Below are 14,271 nucleotides of genomic sequence, written 5' to 3' on the forward strand. Positions count from 1 at the left end.
TGCTTTAACCGTTATTGATTTGAGGAGTAGATATGCGTGGGTTGTCCCTTTAAAAAACAAAACAGGTAATACTCTTATGTTAGCTTTTCAACAGATATTTAATAAAAGTAAGAGAAAACCTAAAAAAATTGTGGACTGATGAGGGTAGAGAGTTTTATAACAAGACATTTATGAAATTTCTAAAAAATAACAGTATTTCATTATACAGTACCTTTAATTAAGGGAAGGCAGTTGTTGTTGAACGTTTTAATCGTACCTTAAAAGAGAGACTATATAAAAATTCACACAACTCGGTTCACAACAATGGTCATCTTTTATTCAGGATATTGTGGATAAGTATAATGACACGATTCACACGTCAACAAATATGAAACCATCAGAAACATTTACAAAATTAAAATATGAAAAAGAGATTAATGTCAGAAAACCTAAGTTCAACGTTGGTGATATCGTAAGAATATATAGGTGGAAATCTCATTTTGAAAAAGGTTTTACTGAACGATGGACGAAAGAACTTTTTAAAATTGTTGATGTAATAGATACGGTTCCTTGGACTTATAAGATATATGATTTGGAAGGGGAAGAGATTTTAGGTTCATTTTATTCACAGGAATTACAAAAGACAAAGATAAATTGAAATTCTTTGACTCCGCCCCTTTTTGACTCCACCCACACAAGCCCCGCCCACACAAACCCCACACAAACCCTACCACACAAACCCCACACAAGCTCCACACAAGCTCCACACAAGCTCCACACAAGCTCCACACAAAAACTCCACACAAGCTCCACACACACACAAACCCCACACACGCTCCACCCATATTCATCATATTCACATAATTAGTGATTAGTTAATTAGTTCCCCACACACAACATGTTTATTTAATTAAAAAATTATCCACCCATCCACACAAGCTCCACTCATCCACCCATCCACCCATCTCTCCACCCATCCATTTATCCACACAAACCTCATCCACATAAGCCTCATCCACATTCACCCCTCCCACATAAGCTCCACCCACATAAACCCCTGCCCACACAAGCTCCACCCACATAAACCCTGTCCACATAAACCCTGTTCACATAAACCCCTCCCACACAAATCTTTATAGGTTCAATGAGTGAGCTGATCAACCTCCAGGTTAAAAGGGGAGACAAATAAATATACCTTGGGATAGCCTGGTTATATATATACAAAGCCTGGTGTTGGCTTAGTGGTTAGGGTGGCGGCTTGGGATCCCAGTGTCCCGAGTTCGAATCCCGTTGAGCCACTGAATTAATACACCAGGGGTTGACTCAGCCTGTCATCCATCTGAGGTCGGCGAAGTGAGTACCAGTGTACTGGTCCCGGAGTATGCCCCGGTTAGAATAGGTGTACCATATCCCTGTGTGTCGTAAGAGGCGACCAGGGTTGGCGTCAGGAAGGGCATCCGGCCATAAAACATTGCCTCAAGAAAAAGGCCAAACCCCTGCACAGCAGGGAAAAACGGATAAAAAGGGGGTTTATTTTTAGGGGAAAAAAAAGGGAATCGCTGAAAATCCCCCATTCATTTACATGGGGAAAAGTGAGCTAGAACCAGTATATTCACCCTACTGACATTGGTTTATTTTTACTTACGAAATCTAAAGATTTCGTAAGTATATTGATGCCTTCCGTTTCTGTTTGTTTGTTTGTTTGTTTGTTTGTAGGCACGATAACTCGAGAACGGAAGAAGCTACCAATGTCAAATTACACTACGTGATTCAGGAGGGTGATGGCTCGTGCTGATTAGATTTTGGTCAAAATCGGTCAAAGGTCAAAGTCACGGTGAGGTCAAATATTCGATTTCTGATGGTTTGGTACAGATAACTTGAGAACGGAAGAAGCTGCCAATGCCAAATTACACCAGGTGATTCAGGAGCGTGATGGCTAGTGCTGATTAGATTTTGGTCAAAATCGGTCAAAGGTCAAGGTCACAGTGAGGTCAAACATCCAAAAAATTATAACTCGAGAACGGAAGAAGCTTCCAATGTCAAATTACACCACGTGATTCAGGAGGGTGATGGCTCGTGCTGATTAGATTTTGGTCAAAATCGGTCAAAGGTCAAGGTCACAGTGAGGTCAAACATCCAAAACATTCGATTTTTGATGGTTTGGTACAGAATCATCGTAGAAACTTCTGGTTTGTGTCGCTACCTTCTCAAGAGACAGCTTTTATTAGACAAGGTCAGAGGTCAAGTTGACGATTTCGTAAGTACCAGTCTATGACTGCTTGTTTTGTTTGTTTGTTTGTTTGTGAACAGTATTACGGAAAAACTCCTCGACGGATTTCGACGAAACTTGGTGGGGGGGGGGGGGGTTAGGTATGGTCCAAGGATTATGCCATTAAATTTTGGACTTGGTCCCCACCCCCCAAAAAAATTGTAAGAGAAATTTTTATTTTTGCATTTCTACATGTTTTAAGTGATTTCCAACCCCCCCCCCCCAAAAAAAAAATTTTGCGTATTTTTTCAACAAAATTTCGATTTTTTTTTTTTTTTTTTGCATTTTTTTTTTTTTTTTGTATACCTTGGTCGAGGCTCGTATGAGAGCGAACACACAACTCACAGCAAGGAGGCATGAGACAAGAGGGGCGGGAGTGGAAGGGACAAAACAGTGGGGAACAGACACATTAGGTGAACTGTGGAAGGGAGAGGGATGGGGATGGGACGGGGAACATGGCGAAGAGAAGATGGACATTTCAGGGACTTTCAGGAAGGAAAGTAGGAGAAATGAAGGAAGTGGGCTTGGGTGGATTATCGGGGGTAGAAAAGATCGAGGATTTGGATGGGGGGAGATAAGAGGTGGTGGTGAACAGCTGTTTTGAAAGCCTGGAGGGAAGAATGGGAAAGAATAGAGTGAGGAAGTTTATTCCAAAGGCGGGAAAAAAGAGGAATGAAAGAGTGAAGACGAGCAGTGATTCGTGATTTTGGTAGTTTTACCAGAAGGGGGTTGTTGGCGGACCTTGAGTGCCCTGTGGAAATGTGGTGGGGACAAATCGCAGAGAGAGCAGGGGGGGCAAGGCTGGAGAGGAGTCTGTAGAAGACAGAAAGACCACCGACCAACCTGCGGTGATTGAGTGAGAGGCCCAAAGACTCAGCTTCATTGCGGGAGATGCCGATGATCTTAAATGCCCTGGTTTCGACAGCATGAAGCCGAGAAAGGTGGGAGGCAGGAGCACCAGCCCAGAGGGGAGAGCAGTACTCCATCAGGCTACGGACAAAAGCTTTGTAAGTGGTCAGGAGCTCAAGAGGGCCGAGGAAGGACTGAGCACGACGGAGGATTCCCAGTCGGCGACTGGCTTTTGAGGCGAGGTTGGAAATGTGACTTTCCCAGGAAAGGTCATGGCAGATAGTGAGACCTAGAAGCTTGAAAGAAAAGACTTCTTCCAGAGGATTGTTGAGAAAGTGGATGGGGGGGTTTTGTAAACGGTCCTTTCGAAGAGACATAGTGAGAGTGTGAGATTTGTCTGGATTGAAAGACATGTTCCACGTGTTGGACCAGTTTGTGATTTTATCCAGATCTGCAGTGAGCGAAGAAGCTGCTGCTTGCCGGTCTGAGGGATGACAGATGGTACGGCAGAGGGTGGAGTCGTCGGCAAAGAGAAATAGAGGATTTTCCAGAGAGTCCGAGAGATCATTGATGAAAACCAGAATGTTTTCATTTTTACATGTTTTCAGTGATTTCCAACGCCCCCCCCCCCCAAAAAAAAATGTTGGAGAAAAGAACTATAACTGTCAGCACTGTTGACATCATATTTAATGAATAAGATATAAGGTTCACTTGAGTGACCCAGTAGTATTGGCGGCAGATGTTTTGCACTCTCCCGAGTGCTCCCCCTCTAGTTCCCCACTGTTTTGTCCTTCCCTCTCCCTCCCCTCTTGCTGTACGTTGTTTGTTTGCTCTCATACGAGCCTGGACAACACTCCAGACTGTTGTGGGCTGGGGTTTGGTGGCGATAAATGACCACAAGGTGGAGCAGTAGAGTAGTCTCCCACTGAACACCCAGAATTTAGGTCATGACTCTCGGACAACTCCCAAAGCTCAAGGGTCCCTTTGCGGACCATGGTCGCCAATATTTCGACGGCGTGGTGTGGGGCTAATTGCCCAATTTCAATATACCTCAGTACCCACGACGTCCAACTACCGGGGAAAACCACAGCCTCGACCGACTTTGTCCGAACCGAGTTGCTATCACCGACTCGGATCCGGCGTAACCAAGCGGAAGCCACCAAGGCCACGCCGGACCAAATGAACAATTTACGGCACGAACGGCCTTACAATTTCTCAAACCCACACCGTGCTGGGTCAACGAAAGAAAACACGAACAACAAACTGGAACATTTAACACGGGGGTTTATTTATAAAGAATAATCGGGGAGGGGAGACACAGAAAAATAAATAATGACCATTTTTACAGACATTTTTCCCTGCTGTGCAGGGGTTGGCTTTTTCTTGAGGCAATGTTTTATGGCCGGATGCCCTTCCTGACGCCAACCCTGGTCGCCTCTTACGACACACAGGGATATGGTACACCTATTCTAACCGGGGAATACACCGGGACCAGTACACTGGTACTCATTTCGCCGACCTTGGAAGGATGACAGGCTGAGTCAACCCCCTGGTGTTAATTCAGCAGCCAACGGGGCTTGAACTCAGGACCCTGGGATCCCAAGCCACCACCCTAAACACGAAGCCAACACCAGGCTTAGGGGAGACAGAGCAGAGTTATAATGAATAAAAGAAATGCAAACCAAGGAACAGAGGCACTTTATAGTTTCTACTTACAGACGGGGCCCATGGACACACACACACACACACACACACACACACACACACACACACACACACACACACACACACACACACACACACACACACACATACCCAAACACACACACACACACATACACACACACACACACACACACACACACACACACAAACACACAAACACACACACACACACGAAACTGGACCCTGTGGGTCTTTAGTCGGTAGAGCCGGGCCGCCTCGAGCGGTCACACTGACCCGAACCACCACGGGGACTCGAACCCACGACCCGAAGTCCATGGTCCACGACCCTGGCTGCTCGGTCACCAGACTTGCCCACCAAAGGACAGCAGACCACTCCAACCACGACCACGACCGTCTGCAGAGCCCTCGTCGACAACCACTGAGCCACGACGACAGACCGCTCGGCAATCTCCATGAACTCCTCTCTCTGCCGAACCCTGGTCCTGAACACCATTCGACTCTTCTGAGGTGGGAGGGGTCTCTTCTCCTCGCCACTCGCCTCCTGATTGGACGAGGGGTTGTGGGACGACTCGTGGTCACCTCCCGATTGGCTGGGGCATGCGTGTCATGCTTGCCCTTCGCTCATTCGCTGGAGGAAACGTCCATGCCCTGCCTTGGGGCAGAGCCTCGATCCGAAGCGACGGAGGCTCCGCCCACGCCCTCAGCCAAAAACACATGGGCAATGGCGACGGGGTCGAGTGTGGGTCGGCGTCGCTGTTGTTGTTGTTGTGGATGTAATAAAAACCTCACTTAAAAATCACTCCAAGCGCACACACGAAATTCCCATTAGACAGAGGGGATGGATTCTAACGACAAAACACATACTTATCGAAATAACTGAACTACGGGGACTCTGGCTGTTTGTGTGCACAAGGTTTCCAAATCTGTAACAATACATCCATCCACACATACATACATACTGTACCGATGCAACCAAGGGGTGAATATAAACACATATATTGAAGTGATGATACACATATTATACACACACCTGGAGGGCTCCGTTACACCTTCTGAAAACCACATGTGGAGAGAAGAACAAACAAACATCTCAATTTACTTTTACTTGAACTTTCTCACAGATTCATCATGAATTTACACTTTCCTTGAATATAAATATGCTGTTCAACAAGTCCTACACCGTCATCTCACAAACTAGATTTGTACATGGATGGGAGATGTTTCGGAACCTGATGGGGGGGGGGGCAGGGCCAGCCTGATTGGGGGCAGGGTGGTGGGGGCCAGCCCAGTTGGGGGCAGGGCGGCAGGAGCCAGGCTGATTTAGGGAAAGGTGGTGGGTGGCAGCCCGATTGGGGGCAGGGCGGCAGGAGCCAGGCTGATTTGGGGAAAGGTGGTGGGCGAAAGTCAGATTGGGGGCAGTGCGGCGGGGGCCAGTCCGATTGGGGGCAGGGCGGTGGGGGCCAGCCTGATTGGGGGCAGGGCAGCGGGGCCAGTCCGATTGGGGGCAGGGCGGTGGGGGCCAGCCTGATTGGGGGCAGGGCAGCGGGGCCAGTTCGATTGGGGGCAGGGCAGCGGGGGCCAGTCCGATTGGGAGCAGGGCAGCGGGGCCCAGTCTGATTGTGGGCAGGGGGGTGGGGGCCAGCCTGATTGGGGGCAGGGCGGCGGGGCCCAGTCCGATTGTGGGCAGGGCGGCGGGGGCCAGTCCGATTGGGAGCAGGGCGGCAGGGGCCAGTCCGATTGGGGGCAGGGGGGTGGGGGCCAGCCTGATTGGGGGCAGGGCGGCGGGGCCCAGTCCGATTGTGGGCAGGGCGGTGGGGGCCAGCCTGATTGGGGGAAAGGAGGTGGGCGAAAGTCAGATTGGGGGCAGGGCGGTGGGGGCCAGTCTGATGGAATGTCGATGGAAGGTCAACGAGGAATGTTACATTTTAGACCCACACGATATTTTTGAGTTTATAGATTTTGAATCAGGGTTTTCATCTCCATTCAGATGATGAACGTTAAAAATCCCACGGAAGAGGTAAAGTCGGTAATCGAACCTCGTTACTCCTCATTTTCAAATCAAATTGGATATACAAGTCAATTATAAAATGCTTCTGAGAGTTTTGTTGTTAAAAGGAAGAATGAGGTTTAATTATCGTTGAAGGAAGTTTAGTGATAATTTGATTATAAACAAAAGGAGTGAAAACACCTCATTAAATTAACAATCAAACACCTCAACAAACATTCAATAAAAACCCCTTTAACTTTCCTTCATCAACGTCGTCAAGAAACATAAAATTATTTTTTTATTTAAAATCACGTTTTTATTTTTAAATAAGAATTCCCAAAATACCTCTTCCCATCAGTCCCGACCACGAGGATCTCGGTTCGAGGTTCTGTACGAGGTTCACAGCAACAACCCGGAAGTTCTTCAACGTCTCTTCAATCTTCTTCTTCTTCTTCTTCTTCTTCTTCTTCTTCTTCTTCATCATCTTCCTCGTGTTCACTTTTCTCCTTGTTATCACTGATCTCCACCATTGTATTTGACGGTTTTGTTATTTGATAAAATACTCCAAGAATGAGGAATTCAATATTCTCCAAAGTTTTATTAAACCGACATCGGAACGTTACAAGGTTTTCACTATACACCTCCTGACCTCTGACCCCGAGTCTTCTTCCTCATCGCTCCCTCTCACGTCCGGTCGATACACAACACCACGTGTTCAGGTGGAGCCCCCGTTGTCCGTCACCTCACATCACGTGGGTTGATTTAGCCTGTCATCCTCCTGAGATCGTCAAAACAAGGGCCATCCTGGTAACAAGGGGTCGTGCATCACCGGCACAGCCGAACTTCCAGCAATGATGCAACCAACAGCAATCGGCTGTAATACAAAACCATAAAAATAAATTATTCTCCCGCATTGAAACACAAATTTACAATCTGAACATCAATGTCTGCAGTACATGGTTTGTTCACTCTAGTGACCTGGTCCAAAGAACAATCCACATGATTAGTTTACTCGAGTGACCTGGTCCAAAGTACAATCCACATGGTTAGTTCACTCGAGTGACCTGGTCCAAAGAACAATCCACATGATTAGTTTACTCGAGTGACCTGGTCCAAAGTACAATCCACATGGTTAGTTCACTCGAGTGACCTGGTCCAAAGTACAATCCACATGGTTAGTTTACTCGAGTGACCTGGTCCAAAGTACAATCCACATGGTGAGTTTACTCGAGTGACCTGGTCCAAAGAACAATCCACATGATAAGTTCACTCGAGTGACCTGGTCCAAAGTACAATCCACAAGATGTTACTGGACTCCACAAACTGACATGTTCCTTTTGAGATATCACTTCAACAACAAGGGAAAACAAACATTTCCTTTCCCATGTCCCTGTAAAAACATGGTTTTGGTTTGACACTAAATTCCTGTTTCACTCCCACATGCCGGAGTGAGTGATCCAAAGATTCTGACTCAAAGAAAAAATATACATATATTTATTTTTATTGATTGAAATTTCCTGAGATGAGATTTCGGCCAACTCCATCAGTCCACGTCAGTGCACATTTCCATTAATGTCAAGGTCATCAGTATGTAATTAATAAACATTGGGAATATGGGATTTCAACTTCAATTTACTGCATCATGAGCCAGAGGTTCAGATGAAAACACCAACAGGCCAAGTAAACACTGTGTTGGGCCAAGGGTTTTATAAACAAAGGTGTAAATTGATGAAGTGATGAATCCAGAAAACCTGCAGCACCAGAAACATTTGCATGGAATTAATTAATGCGATTAATCACATATTATAATTGATAATGTCGTGTGACTTTCCACCTGGTTATACGATTGCGGTGTCGGGTTTTGGTGGTGATAACGGCCGCGAAACGGAGCAGTCGGGCCGTCCCCACCGACCCCCGGAATTGACGGTCGTAACTCTTGGATAACTCCAAAGGTCACGGGTCCCTTAGAGGACCGTGGACGCCAATATTTTGACGGCGTGGGGTTGGGTGAATTGTCCAATTCCAATATACCGAAGTACCCACGTCGTCTAACTACCGGGGAAACCACACCCTCAGCCGACTCTGTCCGAACCGCGCCGGTCCAAATGACAACTTATGGCACAAACAGCCTCAATAATTCTCGAGCCCGAGCCATGCTCGGTCAATGATAGAAACGACAGGCAACGAATTGGAACATTTAACAGATATTTATTAACAAGGAGGGGAAACAGAGCAGAGTTATCACGAAGAAAAATGCAATGTACAATGAGCAATCAACACTTATACAATTTGTACCTAATTGACTGGCGCCACACACACACACACACACACACACACACACACACACACACACACACACACACACACACACACACACACACACACACACACACACACACACACACACACACACACACACACCACAAGAAAATGGAGCCGGCCGGCCATAATTCGGACTTCCAGTCCGGGAGGATAGGCGAACTGGAGGGTCAGAGTTCTGCTGGTACCTGGCCGTGTTCCCACGGCTTGCCGACCTGTTCTTGTAAGGCTCGGCATTCTTGTGGAAGGGCTTGGGAATATCGGATGCTCCAACCACCACGGTGGGATTCAAACCCACACGGACAACCTCGCACCAAGGGCCAAGGAACCAAGACGAAGTGGCAGACGCCAGCCAACACCAAGTCGGAAGATGGCCAGCAGACCAGACAAGACGACCCAGACAGATCACACCGACAATTATTCAACCGCTCCTGGGAGGTGGGAGGGATCATTCCTGAGGTGACTCTGCCTCCCATTGGACGGGGGGCGTGTCGGTGGCCCGCCCCCCGAAGAGGCTCAGTCGTTGTTTCTGGCCTTCTGGCTTCCCATTGGCTGGAGCACCTCGGCTTTGCTCTCTCTTTGTCCAATGGCTGGAGGAAACACTCCCTGACCTTCTTCAGAGCAGAGCCTCGATCTGAGGCGATGGAGGCTCCGCCCATGCTTTCAGCCTAAAACATGGAGAGAATGGAGTCGGTGTGCGAAGGTTTGGTTGGGTAGCGGAACGAAGCGGGATGTTGTTGTTGGGGAATATAAAACAAAACTAACAACAAAATAACTCGCAGCGCACACATGTAATTCCCGTCAGACACAGGGGATGGATTCTAACTATACACATATACTTAATTAAATAACTGAACTGTGGGGACTCTGGCTGTTGTGTGCAGATGGTTTCCAAATCCGTAACAATACTTGTACAAAGCAGTTAAAAATAAGAACAGCACCCAGTGGAGGGTATGCCTGAGAGAGGATGAACAGTTTACATTTTGTGTCCCACTGTGAGGCCAGATCTGGATTCAGACCTGAACCAAAATCGAATCGGCTTGTTCTTGTCACTTTACCAACTCATCCATGATGTTTTGTTCCATCCAATCCATCGATAACTTTTTGAGATATCGTGCCATATATCGTTTTCTCTCTCTCTCTCTCGTTCTCTCTCTCTCTCTCTCTCTCTCTCTCTCTCTCTCTCTCTCTCTCTCTCTCTCTCTCTCTCTCTCTCTCTCTCTCTCTCTCTCTCTCTCTCTCTCTCTCTCTCTTTCTCTCTTTCTCTCTTTCTCTCTTTCTCTCTTTCTCTCTTTCTCTCTTTCTCTCTTTCTCTCTTTCTCTCTTTCTCTCTTTCTCTCTTTCTCTCTTTCTCTCTTTCTCTCTTTCTCTCTTTCTCTCTTTCTCTCTTTCTCTCTTTCTCTCTTTCTCTCTCTTTCTCTCTCTTTCTCTCTCTCTCTTGAAGAATAACTTCAAAAATTATACGATCTGTTTCTGTATCTTGAACAAAATGTAATCACTTTGTCGGGGTCACACACCCAACCGAAACCTGGTGTTGGCTCAGTAGTTCGGGTGACAGCTTGGGATCCAATGGTCCTGAGTTCAAGCCTCGTTGCCCACTGAATTACTTCACCAGGGGGTTGACTCAGCCTGCCATCCTTCCGAGGTCGGCAAAATGAGTACCAGCTTACTGGGATGATCGAGTCATTTGAGTCTCCTTCGTCAGAGTGGTGACTCGTCCAGGATTGTGCCCAATAGCCAAGGAAACTGCTTCGGCAGCACCGATGCTCTGTACAGAGTATGGTCCCAATGGATGGATGGTTGGACACAAACCAACCTGTCCACCAAATTTCATCCAAATCCATCCACAACTTTTGAGATATTCTGTTTACAGACAGACAGGAGAGAAAAACATAACCTGTGTCCACCTTCAGTGGTGGAGGTAATGAGTAGATTGTGAATGAAGTTAAAGGAATTAAATTTAAATCTCAGTTTGAAAAGTGACGATTGAAGCTCCACTTGGTGAGTCTGGTGCCTTATTGGTCTTGGTATTATTGGTTATTATTCATAGTCTCGGGGGTTAAGAGGAGGGGAAGGACCCCAATTCCCTCGATGTAAACGTGTGTGACAGCGCCATTCCCAGTGGGAGATAGTGTTACAAATCCTGAAATATTCCAATTCTCGGGAAATTATCCCATCTGCAAAGAAGTCTTTGTTGATGATAACAAGGAATTACTTGTGATGGGCTAATTATAATATAAGTTCGAATTCATACTTCGATGATTGCTTCATTAATGGCGACAATTATTTGCACCTTCATGTGGGACTGACCGGGGAAAGTTTTTGGCCAAGGTCTTTCACAAAGCAGCGAGCAAGGTCTGAGTTCCGATTGAAGGTGGCAAGAATTTGTAATCTGTTCGGGCTGACAATAGAAACTTTCATGTTCTGTTTTAACGACACTGTGGGATTTTTAATGTCCAACAATGATTGCTGGAAGAAGGGATGCCAGGCTTAATTTCCATCAGAAGGATGGTGCACATTGCGATGCAATGCCCTCCTGACAAAGCATCCCTTCAACAGATTAGAGTCAGGTCGGGAATCAACTCAGACAAGACAATTATTAGTTTCCCACACACTCAACATCGTGGTTTAGGAACTGGTTCACTTCTGTCTGTCCATCTACAAATGTAAGTTTATGATCGAGGAACAACTTATCTTAATTTCATTTTAATGTTATATTTTGAAGACAAATCAGAAAACGAACCTGAAGTTTATTACTTTGGCTCTGAATTTGTCCTGATCACACATGTACAGAGAGGAGTGAGATAATTATTTTACTCACTCCACCTGGTAATCAAACAAGATTGAAAATCATTCTAAACAGGAAACTTACTGTTTTTAAGGACGTTATAAAGGACACAAACAACAGGCACGAAGAACTAATTAAACATGTTCGATAGCGTGGTGAACAAGACTGCATCAATGGTGGTAAACTTCCACTTTTTTATCTCCAACCTTGAAAATCTTTATTTTATTTCAATTTAATTATACACATTAACACTGTTAAATACAAATTGCCTTTTTTGCACTTTCAAACCCCTTCTGTTTAGGAGTACTTGGACAAAATATTCCGGCATTTTACGTCGTCATGACAATTAAATTTGAGGCAGACCCCACCCATGCTCTTGTTGTGATATAATTGTTGTTGTTACTGTGAATAATTCAGTTCTTCTCTTTCCGAGTCTGAAACCATTTATTAACAGCACACATCAAATAAAAATAACAACCACCATGCGCATGGTGAAAAAGGATAACAAGACAAGAAATAAAAAACACCATCCTCTTTCTGCTCAAAATGCACAGAACAATTGTTTTTATATTATTCTGGAGTGAAAACATCTGGCAAGGGACAATGGGGGTGAGGGCTGGCAAGCATGAGAAAGGGAACGATAGAAATGGTCACTTTGGGAGGGAAGGGGTGATGGACACGCTCAGATCATGACCACAGCCCGGGAAAGCGAGACCGGCCGTGAGATGGAGAGGGAAACAACAAGGTTGAGACAAAATATGAAGAGGCCGAGTGAATGGAGACACAAGCCCACGACTTTGATCATACCTTCCGTTCACCAGTGAGCAACCAGATTCTCAAAATACGACATTCCATTTTGTGCTGTCATATAATCGTCCTTGGACAACAAGGCATCCACTGGGATCACCTTTCGGGAGTTATTTAATAACCACCAGACAATAGGTACCAGCAGCAAAGCGTCCTTTTCTTGAGCAGCAGAGCAGTTTCATCTAAACATTGGAAATACTAATTTGGATATACAGAATGTTTCAATACATTTCATTGAGATAAAGCAAATGAGATTGAGTAAGATATCATTTTATCTTGCTTGTACATCATTTACATCACCATGGAGATCAAAAGGCTGCAAAAAGAGATTTTACTGACAGTCAATTTGATTCCAGTACAAAAATAACACCTTATTCTGCAATGATAAGAACAAAGGATACCAAAATTGAGAATACATTAATATAATTAATTTTATTTCTTCCACATTATCCTCACCAGAAGAGAGGGTATTACATCTTGTTTGTCTTATCGTTTGTATTTGTTTGTTTGGCTGCGCAGAACTTTCGTGTTTTTCTCTGCAACCGCTTGTCAGATCGAGACGAAATTTTCACCATTGGGGCAACGCCACGTGTTGAATGCTCTCATGATAATTATGACGTCATCGGTTACGTGGTGTGTCAGCCATATTGAAAAAACGGAAAAACTTTGGACCTCTGTCTCTGAAACCGCACCGTGGAAAAAAACTTGAAACTAGGCACGTAGCAAGTACTCCTCATGGGAAATGACCGTGATTTTTATCACATCATAGGTGTTCTCGTTATGACGTCATAATTGCATATATCGAACACCACATCCGATCAGTGTGAAAAATTTTAAGGGATGTGGTCCACAGAATGAACAAGGATAAATGTGTCCAAGAGCCGCGTCCTAAAGGCAATAACAACAACTTCCGATATTTCGTCACGTGCCTCGTTGGAGTCAATAGCGAGACCCTTCATGGAGACTCCTGTTCATGACAAGAAAATCGTGTATTTACGAAATTACAATACATTAAATGGAATAATCTTTAAATAGTAACGTGAACTTTTCGAAACTTTAAAGCAAATGCCCGAATATATTTAAAAGTTGATGATAGACGCTCTCAAAAGGCACCATCGATGTGAGGATGTGTACAGGTGTTTAGTATTAAAGGAGATCCGGATCCTGTACATAAAAGAGCCAAGTCCTAAGGGTTTTGTCTTAACAACAACAACAACAACAACAACAACAACAACAACGCGGAGCTCTCTTCGAGCCAGCGTTCGCTACGAGAGACCCGGCTAAAAATTATGTGGACCATATCCACAGACCATATCTCTTGAGATAAAATGGTCCACAGAATAAAAAATCATATTGCCATCGGTCACATGATTTGTCAGCCAAACAAATGTTTCACACAGATGATATTGTTATGGATTTCAGAATCCGGTCTGATGAATGCAGGTCCTCAGACAGTTATTTCCTCAAATGCATGTTCAGGTTAGCCCCCCCCTCACCCCCCCCCATGGCTAATGGGATCTTAAATGTGATGCATTGAGAAGGTTAAAGAATAGATGCCTTCTCTTCGGGGAAGCTTTTTTCTTCATG

At 45.3% G+C, this 14,271-nt stretch overlaps 1 protein-coding gene across 1 annotated transcript in view; it reads right to left on the reverse strand.

Moving 5' to 3' along the window:
• Positions 1 to 7,231, reverse strand: part of LOC147021031 (uncharacterized) — a 33,218-nt gene extending 25,987 nt beyond the window's left edge. Inside the window, exon 1 of the mRNA XM_085893589.1 lies at positions 7,116 to 7,231. The gene's annotated coding sequence lies outside the window, so the exon portion shown is untranslated. The remainder of the gene's footprint in view (positions 1 to 7,115) is intronic.
• Between the last annotated feature and the right edge of the window lie 7,040 nt (positions 7,232 to 14,271).

Source organism: Eptatretus burgeri, chromosome 8, assembly GCF_056783735.1.
Source record: "Eptatretus burgeri isolate ZD-2024b chromosome 8, Ebu_testis_v1, whole genome shotgun sequence".
NCBI classification, from domain to species: Eukaryota; Metazoa; Chordata; class Myxini; order Myxiniformes; family Myxinidae; genus Eptatretus; species Eptatretus burgeri.